Source organism: Pyrus communis, chromosome 9 (genome assembly GCF_041283825.1).
Source record: "Pyrus communis isolate YQ-2024b chromosome 9, ASM4128382v1, whole genome shotgun sequence".
In the NCBI taxonomy this organism is placed as follows: Eukaryota; Viridiplantae; Streptophyta; class Magnoliopsida; order Rosales; family Rosaceae; genus Pyrus; species Pyrus communis.
In genome coordinates this window covers 19,305,429-19,318,657 of record NC_142573.1, presented here as the reverse complement: position 1 = coordinate 19,318,657, position 13,229 = coordinate 19,305,429, and the positions used below count along the sequence as shown (strand labels likewise).

The 13,229-nt window shown below is 41.5% G+C and overlaps 1 non-coding gene across 1 annotated transcript; it reads left to right on the top strand.

Moving 5' to 3' along the window:
- The first annotated feature begins 12,368 nt into the window (after positions 1–12,368).
- On the top strand, positions 12,369–12,479 carry LOC148694373 (small nucleolar RNA R71). The gene has a single exon (XR_015967094.1). It is a non-coding gene; the product is annotated as a small nucleolar RNA R71 (small nucleolar RNA).
- Positions 12,480–13,229: the final 750 nt, after the last annotated feature.

Here is a 13,229-nt window from a genome sequence, read left to right as displayed (position 1 = left end):
TTCCAGAGGCACATTTTTCCTGGCTCGTCCAGCGTTTGGCCAAGTATTGGGGCCTGGAATGCTCTAGCTCCGATGCCTTCCGCTCCGATGCCTTCCGCTCCGATGCCTTCCGCTCCGACGCCTTCCGCTCCGATGCCTTCCGCTCCGATGCCTTCCGCTCCGAGAGTTTTGCCCAGTAGTGGGGCTTCAAGTAAACGCCCTTTGTGAAGGCTCCATCTTTCTTTGTTTAGCAGTGCCTATCAATAAACAAAACATTTTCTTAATGTTACAATCATAGACTCACACAATTAATAAACAAACAAACAATAACAACTAAACAACCTAACAAGGCAGAAACGAAATATCAACAAAGAGAAGAGTTTTTAGGAATCTGGAATTGGAGTGCTTTCTAAGTCTTCCTTTGTTGAATGCATGGGTTGCCTCCCAAGTAGCGCTTTCTTTTACGTCTTGCAGCCGGACGGTACCTCCGTTTAAGCTTGACTAGGTTCCACGGCATGGAGGGGTACCTCCTCCACGACATGCTCCTCAAACGTCTCGTAATAGGGCTTCAATCGATGCCCATTCACTTTGAATTCTTGCTGCGTCCTTGAACTTTTGATTTGTACTGCACCATAAGGTAAAACGTTAGTAACAACAAACGGGCCAATCCATTTAGAACGCAACTTACCAGGAAACAAACGTAGGCGAGAGTTGAAAAGTAACACTTTCTGCCCAACTGTGAAGGTCTTGGTTCGAATCATTTTATCATGGAATGCTTTGGTCTTGGCTTTGTACACCCGGGCATTCTCATAGGCTTCATTCCGAATCTCCTCAAGTTCATTCAATTGGAGCTTCCTATGAACTCCCGCTGCATCTATGTCCGTGTTGAAAGTCTTCACGGCCCAATGTGCCTTGTGCTCTAACTCTACGGGCAAATGACATGGCTTACCATAGACGAGCCGAAAAGGTGACATCCCAATGGGTGTTTTGTATGCCGTACGATATGCCCACAGTGCATCATCTAAACGTAAGCTCCAATCCCTCCTTGTTGGTCCAACGGTCTTCTCCAAAATTTGTTTGATTTCTCGGTTAGACACCTCGGCTTGGCCATTTGTTTGAGGATGGTAAGGTGTGGAGACCTTATGGTTGACATGGTACTTTCTTAGCAACGCCTCAATGGTCCGATTGCAAAAGTGAGACCCTCCATCACTTATGATTACTCTCGGCATTCCAAACCTAGCAAAAATGTTAGTTTTCACGAAATCTGCAACCACCTTAGAATCGTTAGTACGGGTGGCTTTTGCTTCCACCCATTTAGAAACATAATCAACGGCTAGCAAGATATAAGTGAAACCATAAGATGGAGGGAAAGGGCCCATGAAATCAATGCCCCAAACATCAAAAATTTCAACATTAAAGACAGGGGTTTGCGGCATTTGGTCCTTGGTACCTATGTTACCCATTCGTTGGCAACGATCACAAGACATACAAAAGGTTCTAGCATCCTTAAATATAGTCGGCCAATAAAAACCACACTCTAGAACCTTGAGGGCAGTGCGTTGTGTGCCAAAATGACCACCACATGCATATGTGTGACAAAAGCTTAGAATTGAGTGAAATTCAGAATCATGCACACATCTACGTACAATTTGATCTGAGCAATACTTCCACAAATAAGGGTCATCCCAAACATAGAAACGTGCATCATTTTTAAGCTTATCACGTTGGTGCTTGTTTAGTTCATTTGGAAATTGTTTAGCCACCAAGTAATTCACTAAATCTGCATACCATGGTTCACTTACCTCAATGGATAGCAGCTGCTCATCGGGGAAAGTTTCAGGGATAGGTACGGCATCTTCATGCTCCTCGTGGATCATTCGGCTTAAATGGTCAGCCACTACATTCTCGCTTCCTTTCTTATCCCGGATTTCAATATCAAATTCTTGAAGAAGAAGAATCCAACGGATAAGCCTCGGCTTTGCTTCCTTTTTCGTGAGCAAGTACCTCAAAGCTGCATGATCAGAATAAACGATTACTTTAGTACCAATTAAATATGAACGGAATTTATCTAAAGCAAAAACCACAGCTAGAAGTTCTTTTTCCGTCGTGGAGTAGTTCAATTGGGCATCATTGAGAGTCCGAGAGGCATAGTATATGACATGCGGCCGCTTGTCTCTTTTTTGTCCTAGAACAGCTCCTAATGCATAGTCGGATGCATCGCACATGAGCTCGAACGGAAGGCTCCAATCTGGAGGTACAATAATGGGGGCCGAGACTAGCTTCTCCTTGAGTTGGTTAAATGTCGAATTACACTCTTCATCAAACTTGAATGGCACATCTTTTTGAAGCAATCGGCAAAGAGGGTTGGACATCTTGGAGAAGTCCTTGATAAAACGCCTATAGAACCCTGCATGGCCAAGAAACGAACGTACCTCTCTAACCGAAGTAGGAGAGGGTAAGTGACGTACAAGGTCTATTTTCGATTTATCTACTTCAATTCCTTTTTCTGAAACAATATGTCCTAAAACTATACCTTGTTTCACCATAAAGTGACATTTCTCCCAATTCAAGACAAGGTTAGTTTCAACACATCGTTTCAAAATTAAGGTTAGATTATCCAAGCAATTATCAAATGAACTCCCAAATACACTGAAATCATCCATGAAAACCTCAATGATCTTTTCAACAAAATTAGAAAATATACTTACCATACACCTTTGGAAAGTGGCCGGTGCGTTGCATAAGCCAAATGGCATGCGACGATAAGCAAATGTTCCAAAGGGACATGTGAATGTGGTCTTCTCTTGATCATCCGGGGCTATCACAATTTGGTTATATCCAGAGTATCCATCAAGAAAACAGTAAAAAGCATGACCGGCTAACCTTTCGAGCATCTGGTCGATGAATGGCAAAGGAAAGTGATCTTTCCTAGTCATGGCATTTAGCTTCCGGTAATCGATACATACTCGCCATCCAGTCTGAATGCGTGTAGGCACGAGCTCATTCTCATCATTCTTGATAACAGTTACTCCGGACTTCTTGGGAACGACTTGAACTGGAGAGACCCAACGGCTATCGGAGATAGGGTAGATCACTCCGCAATCCAAAAGCTTGATTATTTCCTTCTTCACCACTTCCATCATCGGAGGGTTGAGACGGCGTTGAGCCTCTCGGGATGGCTTAGTCCCTTCCTCAAGAAGTATACGGTGCATGCATGTGGTAGGGCTTATTCCTTTAATGTCGGCCAAAGTCCACCCTATGGCCGTTTTGTGCTCTCGCAGCACCCTCACAAGCTTCTCCTCCTCCATTGCCGTGAGACTTGATGAAATGATGACGGGCAATGTTTCGCCTTCTCCCAAAAACACATACTTCAAATGGTCCGGCAACGGCTTAAGTTCAAGCGATGGTGCCTGAACAACAGAAGGTAGCATCTTAGTGGAAACTGAATTTGAAAGTGAGAGTGGAACCTTACCATATTGTTGTGGCAATGACTCAAGGGCTGCCACAACCTCAATTATTTCTTCACTAGAACCCATGGCAAAGAATTCCTCCTCCTTGCCGTGGCCTTGCATTGGCCAAAATCCTTCATTTTTGCGCTCTATGGCCTTAGTGATGGTTGTTTCCAGGGCGTCCTCGTTCAATTCTTCAAGGTATACCTGCGCCAAAGAATCGATAACATCAATGGAAAAACAAGAATGGTCATCAACGGGATATCTCATAGTTTCAGAAATATTAAAATCAATCACTTCCCCATCGAATTCCATTGTTAAAGTGCCTTTAAACACGTCTATCTTAGTTCGGGCCGTCTTCATGAATGGCCTCCCAAGAAGAATCGGCAAGGATGGAGCATGGGTGGTTTCCTCCATTTCAAGGACATAGAAATCCTCCGGGAAGATCAAATCATTCACCTGCACTAAGACATCTTCCAATACGCCCTTTGGATAGGCATTAGATCTATCGGCCAACTGAATAATCACACCATCATTTTTCAATTCACCAAGGTTCATTGAAGCATAAATAGAGTATGGCATGACGTTAATTGAAGCTCCTAAGTCTAACATAGCATGTTCGAACTTAGTTTGACCAATAATACAAGGGATTGTAAAGCTACCTGGATCTTTGCACTTTGGTGGTAACTTTCTTTGTAAAACAGCGGAAACGTTCTCACTTACCCTTACTACCTCTTTATGTGACGCCCTCTTCCTTGTAGTGCATAATTCCTTCAAGAACTTAGCGTATTTGGGCACTTGCTTTATGGCATCTAGGAGCGGGATATTGACTTGAACTTTCCGAAAGGTCTCTAGAATGTCCTTCTCAGCTTCTTCCTTCTTTGATTGTGCAAATCTGCGAGGGAAAGGAACATTGGGCAGATTAGTGTTCGAAATCACAACATTTGGGACAACATTACCTGAGATGGACGGATGGGAAGGTTTAGATGGTTGCGGCTTGGGTGGTGCTACACTCGCCGTGGGGTCGGATTGCTCATCTTCCTTGTTTTGGGCAGATTCATGTGCTTTGCTTCCCGCTTCTTTTCCACTTCTTAGGGTGATAGCTTTTGCAGATTCGAAGCCACCCTTTGGATTGACCACCGTAGTGCTTGGTAACTTACCATTCTCACGAAATTGTCCCAAAAATTCGGCCATTTGTCCCATTTGTTTCTTTAGTTCATTCACCTCCTTTGCTTGGGTCTGCATTCCCTGCGCCATTGTGGTTAATAATTGATATGTTTTATCATCATTCATAGACGTACCTGAGTTGGTTTGGGATGATTGTGCTTGAGGAGGTGGTTGTGGTGCCATTGGCCTTGGAAAGAAACTCAGAGGTTGTCGGAATCCACTTTGTTGGGCAGGTTGTTGTGCATCTCTCCATCTGAAATTTGGGTGATCTCTCCAACCTGGATTATATGTGTTAGAATATGGATCGTTCCTTGGTTGGTTTTGATTCCCATAGCCCATGGCATTGGCAGATTCCCACCCTCCGTTCTCAATTAATTGAGGGCATGTCTCGGATGGATGCCCTTGAATAGAGCATACACCACAGATTGTAGCTCCTTGCGCTTTGGGGCCCTCCACAAACTGCGACAACATAGATGTAAGGTTAGCCATTTGGGATTGTAATTCGGAAATAGAACTTACATCATTTACATGATGTGGCCGTGGGGCGTCTCTCTGCCCAACACCTTCATATTGTTGTGCATTTAGAGCACGGTTTGCAATTAGGGTCTTGGCTGCCATAGGTGTTTTGTCCACCAATGCACCTCCCGCCGAAGCATCGAGCATTTGCCTTTCAATGGGAAGAAGGCCCTCATAGAAGTATTGAAGGAGAAGCTCCCCCTTCATTTGATGTTGAGGACATGATGCAACAAGGGCTTTAAAACGCTCGTAGTATGCCGGAAAAGATTCTCCTTGACTTTGTTGGATTCCGCTAATTTTCTTCCTTAAGAGAATGACTTTGTTGTATGAACGTTTAGGCACTCTTCTCTTCCATTACAAAACAAAGAAAATTGAATTCAAACATTGAAATCAAAGAAACACCTAAACATTCCAACAACTCAAACTTGAATTGTATGAACGTTTAGGCAATCTTTTCTTCCTCGTTGTTGTGGCACAAGGTCTAAGGTGAGCTTTGGGGATTATGTGAAGTGTTTTGGAGGGATGGGAAGTGGTTGGATAGTGGCTGAAATGGAGGATAAAAACTGCACAGATTGGAAGGGGATTTGCGGCACAAGGGTTGTATTTGTGTTGTGTGAAGTGTATGAAATGAGATGTCCATGAATGAATGAATGCTAGGGTATTTATAGGGGTAGTGGAGGGAACATATGGCTGTTTGTTTAAGCATTTGTGTGGAGGAATGATGGAAAAACAGCTAGGACACATGTGAAAACTGGAATTGCACAAGGGGAGCAAAGGGAACCCACGGCATGGATGGATTTGTGCATGTGTTGGCTGATTAAGATTATGGAAATGCAAGGGAATGCACGGGTTATGTTTGAAGAAAAGGTGTGTGAATGTGGTAATTGAATGATTAAAGTGCATGTGGATTTAAAGAATGAGTGGTGGTGTAATGATGAAGTGAATGCATGTGACTTGTGAATACAAAGAGAAGGGGAAAAACTGGAAATGCTCAAGGAGTGCACGGCAATGTGTTTTCAGGATGGTTCTTTGTGTTGTGAAGAGAATAAATGTATGATGGTGGCTGAATGATTAAAGGGAATGAATGGGAGTGACACTAGGTTGGTTATGCATGTGGAATGTGGCTGAATTGTTGGTGAAATGATGAATGGGAAAGCTGGAATTTCAAAGGGGGAGCCACGGCATGGATGTTGTTTGAATGTGTAAAGTGTGTGTGAATGCATGTGAAGATGCTAATAAATAATGCATGTAGGGTTAGGAAATAAAATCATAACTTAAAGGGGGATGATTAAAGGGTGTTGAAAGGTTTGAAATGCATGTGTAATGGCTGAAATTGTAAGAGGAATGCATGTGGAAATGTTGGAATGTGAAGGAGTAATGCACGGCTTTGATGTGTTTTGGGTGTGTGTGTGTGTGAATGTGTGGCTTAATGATTAAGTGAATGAGTATGTGGATGCATGTGGATTAAAGGGGTGTGAATGGTGGTGTAATGATGAAATGAAATGGATAGAAAGTGGCAAGGGAAATGCACGGCAAAGAAGAATGTTTGGTGCTTGAAATGCATGTGAATGCATGTGAGTGCATGTGTGTGTAAATGGGTGAAAATGTGGGTTAAAGTGATGCATGGCTAGGAAATGTGAGTGAATGATGTGCATGTGTGTGAATGCATGTGGAATAAAGAAGAGTATGGAAGTGAATAAATCATAATATGGCTAGTTTAAAGGGCTAGGGTTTAAGTACATAGAATGGGCCTAAAATAGGTTGGTTTGCATGGCATAGAATGTTTGATTTGGGCTAGAGGTTTTCCATGGCTCAAAGGATTTGTTTGATTGGGCTAGGCCCTTTGTTTTATGTCCCCAAAGAGCATACAAGGCTTCAATTTCGTCCATCCTCTTTGCTCCATGATTAAGCTATCCAATCCAAGCCCAAAAGTGCCCCAAATAGCCTCAAAATGCACTTTCTTGCTCCCTAAGCCCTTAGAACCTGAAAACACACAAAAGAAGCATAAAGGACTAAAATAACTAGAGAAACATAACGTAAATGCACGAGAACAAGCCATTTAAGTCGCATGAATATGCTCCTATCACAACACCAAGGAACTCTTCAAGGACTTCAACATCAGTTTTGCTTCAAGGGTTTCTCCTTCTTAATCTTATGTTTACTCATGTTAGTTATTTTTATGTTAAACCTTTGTAAACATGAAGTGTAACTAATCTTCCTCTAGGGATTCGATGTAACCTTGCAAAGTTTGCCATGTAATTAAGTTAGAATGCTCAGTTTGTCCATCTATTTCTTGTTTCATTTTCTGTTTGTTTTCAAATATATTCTTAGCATCCAAACGAAATAGAATTAATGAGATCATTTAAAGTGAAATTGGAAGAAAAAGATAAGAGTAGAAACACTTTAAACCCTCTCAAAGAAGCAATTAGGCTCAAAATAACTCACTAGGGTAGTCTCCACTATTCCTCTTCCAGAATTTGAGTATGGTACCTCTATCATCATAATTTCAAGAGTTATAGCTTTATAAAAGACAACAAGATGCAACTCTTTTCCATAGCAACCCAATCGTTTGTTTTCAAGAAAATCTACAACTTGATACACTGGCTCTTCCTCCACTTTCTCCAAATACGGTTTCAATCGCTGCCCATTGACTTTAAAAGAGGTGCCATTCTTCATGTTCTCTATCTCCACAACTCCGTGGGGAAATGTTTGTAACACCTTGAATGGTCCCACCCACCTAGACTTCAATTTACCTGGAAAAAGTCTCAAACGTGAGTCATACAAAAGTACTTTCATACCTTGGTGAAACTCCTTCCTTAGGATGGCCTGGTCATGATAGAGCTTAGTCCGTTCCTTGTAGATTTTGGCATTCTCATATGCCTCATTTCTAAGTTCTTCCAACTCATTAAGTTGGAGTTTCCTTGCTATTCCAGCATCCTTGTAATCAAAGTTGAACTTCTTGATGGCTCAATATGCACGGTGTTCAAGCTCCATTGGCAAGTGACAAGCTTTCCCAAACACAAGGCGATAAGGACTCATGCCAATGGGGGTCTTGTATGCTGTTCTATATGCCCATAGTGCATCGTTCAACCTCAGTGACCAATCCTTCCTTGTAGGGCTCACAGTCTTCATCAAAATGTTCTTGATCTCCCTATTGCTAATCTCCACTTGTCCTGAGGTTTGAGGATGGTACGGGGTTGCCACTTTGTGGTTGATGTTGTACTTCTTCATCAAGGATTTAAAAGGTTTGTTGCAGAAATGGCTGCCACCATCACTAATAATAGCTCTTGGGGTTCCAAACCTACAAAAAATCACATCTTTAAGAAAATTCAACACAACCTTATGATCATTAGTTCTTGTAGCAATGGCTTCAACCCATTTGGATACATAATCCACTGCCACTAATATGTATAAGTGGCCAAAAGAGGATGGAAATGGTCCCATGAAATCGATTCCCCAAACATCAAAGAGTTCCACCACCAAAATGTTGTTCAATGGCATCTCATTTCTTCGGCTAATGTTCCTCATTTTCTGGCACCTATCACACTTAGAGCAAAAATCAAAAGCATCTTTGAATAAAGTAGGCCAAAAGAAACCAGATTGTAAAACCTTTAGAGATGTCTTTTTGGCACCAAAATGGCCTCCACATGCCAATGTGTGGCTAAATGTTAGGATGCTTTGTTGCTCACTCTCTGGGACACATCTCCTAATGATTTGATCAGGGCAATATTTAAACAAATATGGTTCGTCCCAAACGTAGTGCTTTACCATGGCAAGGAACTTCTTTCTTTCCTGAAAAGAAAGGTCATTTCTCATTATACCACAAGCAAGATAATTAACAAAATCCGCATACCATGGTTCTTGTTCTTGAACAACAAGGAGTTGTTCATCTGGAAATGATTCATTTAGGGGCAAAGGTTTTCCACCTCCATGGTTTTCATTAAGCCTGGACAAATGGTCAGCCACAACATTATCACTGCCCTTCTTATCTCGAATTTCCAAGTCAAACTCTTGTAGTAAGAGTATCCATCTAATCAAGCGTGGTTTAGCATCCTTCTTTGTCATCAAGTACCTAAGGGCTGCATGATCAGAAAACACAATAACTTTAGATCCCACAAGATATGACCTAAACTTTTCTAAGGCAAAAACAACAGCAAGCAACTCCTTCTCAGTTGTGGAATAGTTAAGTTGGGCATCATGCAGAGTCCTGCTTGCATAGTAGATCACATGTGGACGCTTGTTCACCCTTTGCCCTAAAACTGCACCAATAGCATAGTCAGAGGCATCACACATTAATTCAAAAGGTAACGACCAATCTGGTGCCATAATAATAGGGGCCGAGGTTAGTTCATATTTCAAAGCATTGAATGCATCCATACAAGCCTTATCAAAATGAAATACAACATCTTTAGCTAACAGATTGCATAATGGACGAGTGATCATTGAAAAGTTCTTAATGAAACGACGATAAAAACCCGCATGGCCCAAAAAACTTCTTACTCCCTTCACAGTGGTGGGGGCTACCATATTGGTGATGACGTCAATTTTGGCTTTGTCCACCTCCATTCCTTTGCTAGAGATTACATGTCCCAACACAATTCCTTGTTTCACCATAAATTGGCACTTTTCCCAATTGAGAACCAAATTTGTTTCCTGACATCTTTGAAGTACTAAAGAGAGATGATTAAGACATTCATCAAAAGAGGAACCAAACACTGAGAAGTCATCCATAAATACCTCAATGAATCTTTCTACCATGTCAGAAAAGATGGCCAACATGCATCTTTGGAATGTTGCTGGAGCATTGCAAAGTCCAAAAGGCATTCTCCTGTATGCAAATGTGCCAAAGGGGCAAGTAAAGGTTGTTTTCTCTTGATCCTCCGGAGCGATTGCAATTTGATTGTAACCTGAGTATCCATCCAGAAAACAATAATGTGAGTAACCTGCCAATCTCTCAAGCATTTGATCTATGAAAGGCATAGGAAAGTAATCTTTTCTAGTGCTAGAATTCAACTTCCTGTAATCGGTGCAAACATGCCAACTGGCCGTGGGCTTTGTGGGCACAAGCTCATTGTTTTCATTCCTTATCACAGTGATTCCCACCTTCTTAGGCACCACCTGAATAGCACTCACCCATTTGCTATCAGAAATGGGATATATGATCCCCACATTTAACAATTTCAACACCTCATTCCTAACAACCTCCTTCATATGTGGATTGAGTCTTCTTTGTGGCTCACGGGTTGACTTTGCCCCTTCCTCCAAAAGAATCCTATACATGCACATGGTAGGGCTTATTCCCTTGATATCTGCAATAGACCAACCAAAAACTGATTTGAACTCTTTTAACACCCTAATTAGTTTATCTTCTTCATTTCGGGTGAGGTCAGAAGCTATGATAACTGGAAGAGTTTCAAATTCAGCTAGATATACATATTTTAGATGTGGTGGAAGTGGTTTAAGTTCAAGTTTTGGTGCCTTAACAGTGGAAGGAGTTAGATGTGACATTGATGGTTCTAAAGGCTCTAAAAGAGGTGAAACATTCAAAGGATACAATGCTAATGCTTCCAAGGCAGCTACTTCTTCCATGAGTGCATCTTCTTCATCAAACTCATCTTGAGATTGACTCAAAACAGTTTGTAATGGTTCATTCGATTATGCCTGCAAGAACTTAGAGAATACCAATGAATCAAGTACATCAATGGCATAGCAATCAAGAGATGAAGAAGGATGAGAAAGAGATTCAAACACTTTGAATTGAACTGTCTCTCCTAACACTGTCATAGTGAGGAGTCCATTTTGCACATCAATGATGGTCTTGGCCGTGGCCATGAAAGGTCTCCCAAGCAATATTGGCAACTCACGATCATGTATAGGAGCTTCTTCCATGTCCAACACTACAAAATCTGCAGGCAAGATTAGTTTATCAACTTGAACTAGAATATCTTCTACTATACCTCTTGGATATTTGACAGATCTGTCTGCAAGTTGTAATGAAATGGTGGTGGCTTTCAAATCTCCCAAACCTAGTTGAAGGTACACTGAATAAGGCATTAAGTTGATGCTAGCACCCAAATCAAGCATCGCCTTCTCTACTTTCTTGTCCCCTATGGTGATGTTGATAGAGAAACTTCCTGGGTCCTTGAGCTTTGGTGGAAGTTTTCTTTGCAAAACTGCACTCACATTCTCAGACACCACTACCTTCTCATGTGGTCCATACTTCCTTTTGTAGCTGTTTAACTCCTTGAAGAACTTCCCATATGTTGGCATGTTCCTAATGACATCAAGCAAAGGTAAGTTAGCATTCACTTTGCTTAGTATATCAAAAATTTCCTTAAATGACTTATCCTGCTTGCTCTTGGCAAGTCTTCCAGGGAATGGTATTGGTGGAGTGTATGGTTTCTCGGCCTTGTGAAGATTTGGTGCTTCAAATGAGGAAGTAGCATGGCTTGGTTCCTCATTTGGTTTCTCATTGTCTCCTTGAGTAACACCTGCATTCACATGATCATATTCATTAGTAACTTCATTGCCAACTCTATTATCAATAACCTTACCACTTCTAAGTGTAGTGATTGCTTTGGCTTGCTCTTGGTTCCTTTGGAGTATCACGGGTTGGCTTGGAAACTTCCCAACCTCTTTTTGGTTCAAGGCATCTGCAATCTGGTTAGGGCTGCCGAATGTTGTTGGAGAGTGCTATTTGTGGAATGTTGGAATTGCAAGGTGTTTTGGGCTAACAATTTAACCGTATCCTCTAGAGTAGTGGCAGGTTTTGGTTGGAAATTTTGGAAATTGTTGCTCTTCCACGAAAGATTGGGATGGTCTCTCCAACTTGAGTTATATGTATTGGGATACACATCATTCCTTGGCCTTTGATTGTAAGAATTCATGAGGTTCACTTGCTCTTGAACATACTCGGGGTAAGCTTCCCTAGATGGACATTGATGAGTAGGGTGGCTTGGTATGTTGCAAATGGCACACACTTCATTTGCTTTTGGCACCATGTTGAGCACGGCTTCAAGCTTCCTTTCTAGGTTAGTTACCTGCAACAAAAGCTCATGATTAGAACTTGTTTCATAGACTCGAACTTTCTTACCCCTTAAATCTTTGTGTTGAGCATTAGACCCCAACATCTCATAAATGTTATATGACTCTTGAGCATTCTTTTTCTTCAATGCTCCACCTGCTGCATTATCAACAGTTGATTGGCAATTTTGGGTTAGTCCATCATAAAAAATTTGCATTTGTAAGTGAAAAGGTAACCCATGGTGTGGACATTGTATCAAGAGCCCTTTAAAACGCTCCCAACACTCATTGAAAGGTTCTCCATCATCTTGTTTGAAGTTGACGATTTGTCCCCTTAATGTGGCTGTCTTTTGAGTGGAAAAGAATTTCTTCAAGAACTTCTTAGCCACGGCATCCCATGTAGTGAGGGAACCTGGTGTTAGAGTCATCAACCAACTCTTGGCCTTATCTTTCAAGGTGTAAGGAAACACTCTCATCCTCAAATTTGCTTCACTTACTCCCAGCAAAGGTAAACCACTCACAACATTGTTAAACTCTTTAATATGAGCTAAAGGGTCTTCATTAGGTAAGCCATAAAATGAGGGAAACATATGAAAATGTGAAGATTTGAGATCATAGTTTCTAGCTTCTGTGGGCAGCAAGATGCATGAAGGTGAATTTGGTATGATTGGTTGAGCAAAGTCCTCCAAAGCTCTAAGTTCATCTTGGTTGCCCGCCATCTCTTCCTCTCTTTCCCAATCAAATTGCTCAGATCCCTTACTTGTTGAACTAGGTGAAGTCCTTTCCTCTTCCTCACGGCTAAAGGATGAACTTGATGGCACAAAGTTGTCCAAAGTGTGGCCCTTCAACCGTTCAATTCTTTGGCCTAACTCAACAAGTCTATTTGACATATACTACCTGAAATAAACTAACACAAGTGTGAATGAAAATCAACTAGCAAAGAACAATGAAATGAACAAAAATAAACTTAAAAAACGTTTGAAAGGACTCAAGGGACTCAAAACAGATTCACAATACTCAAAACAAGCTAAAAACTCTCAAAACTGCCTAAAAACACAAACTGGGCAGTTTTGACACTAAACTCAATTTTGGACG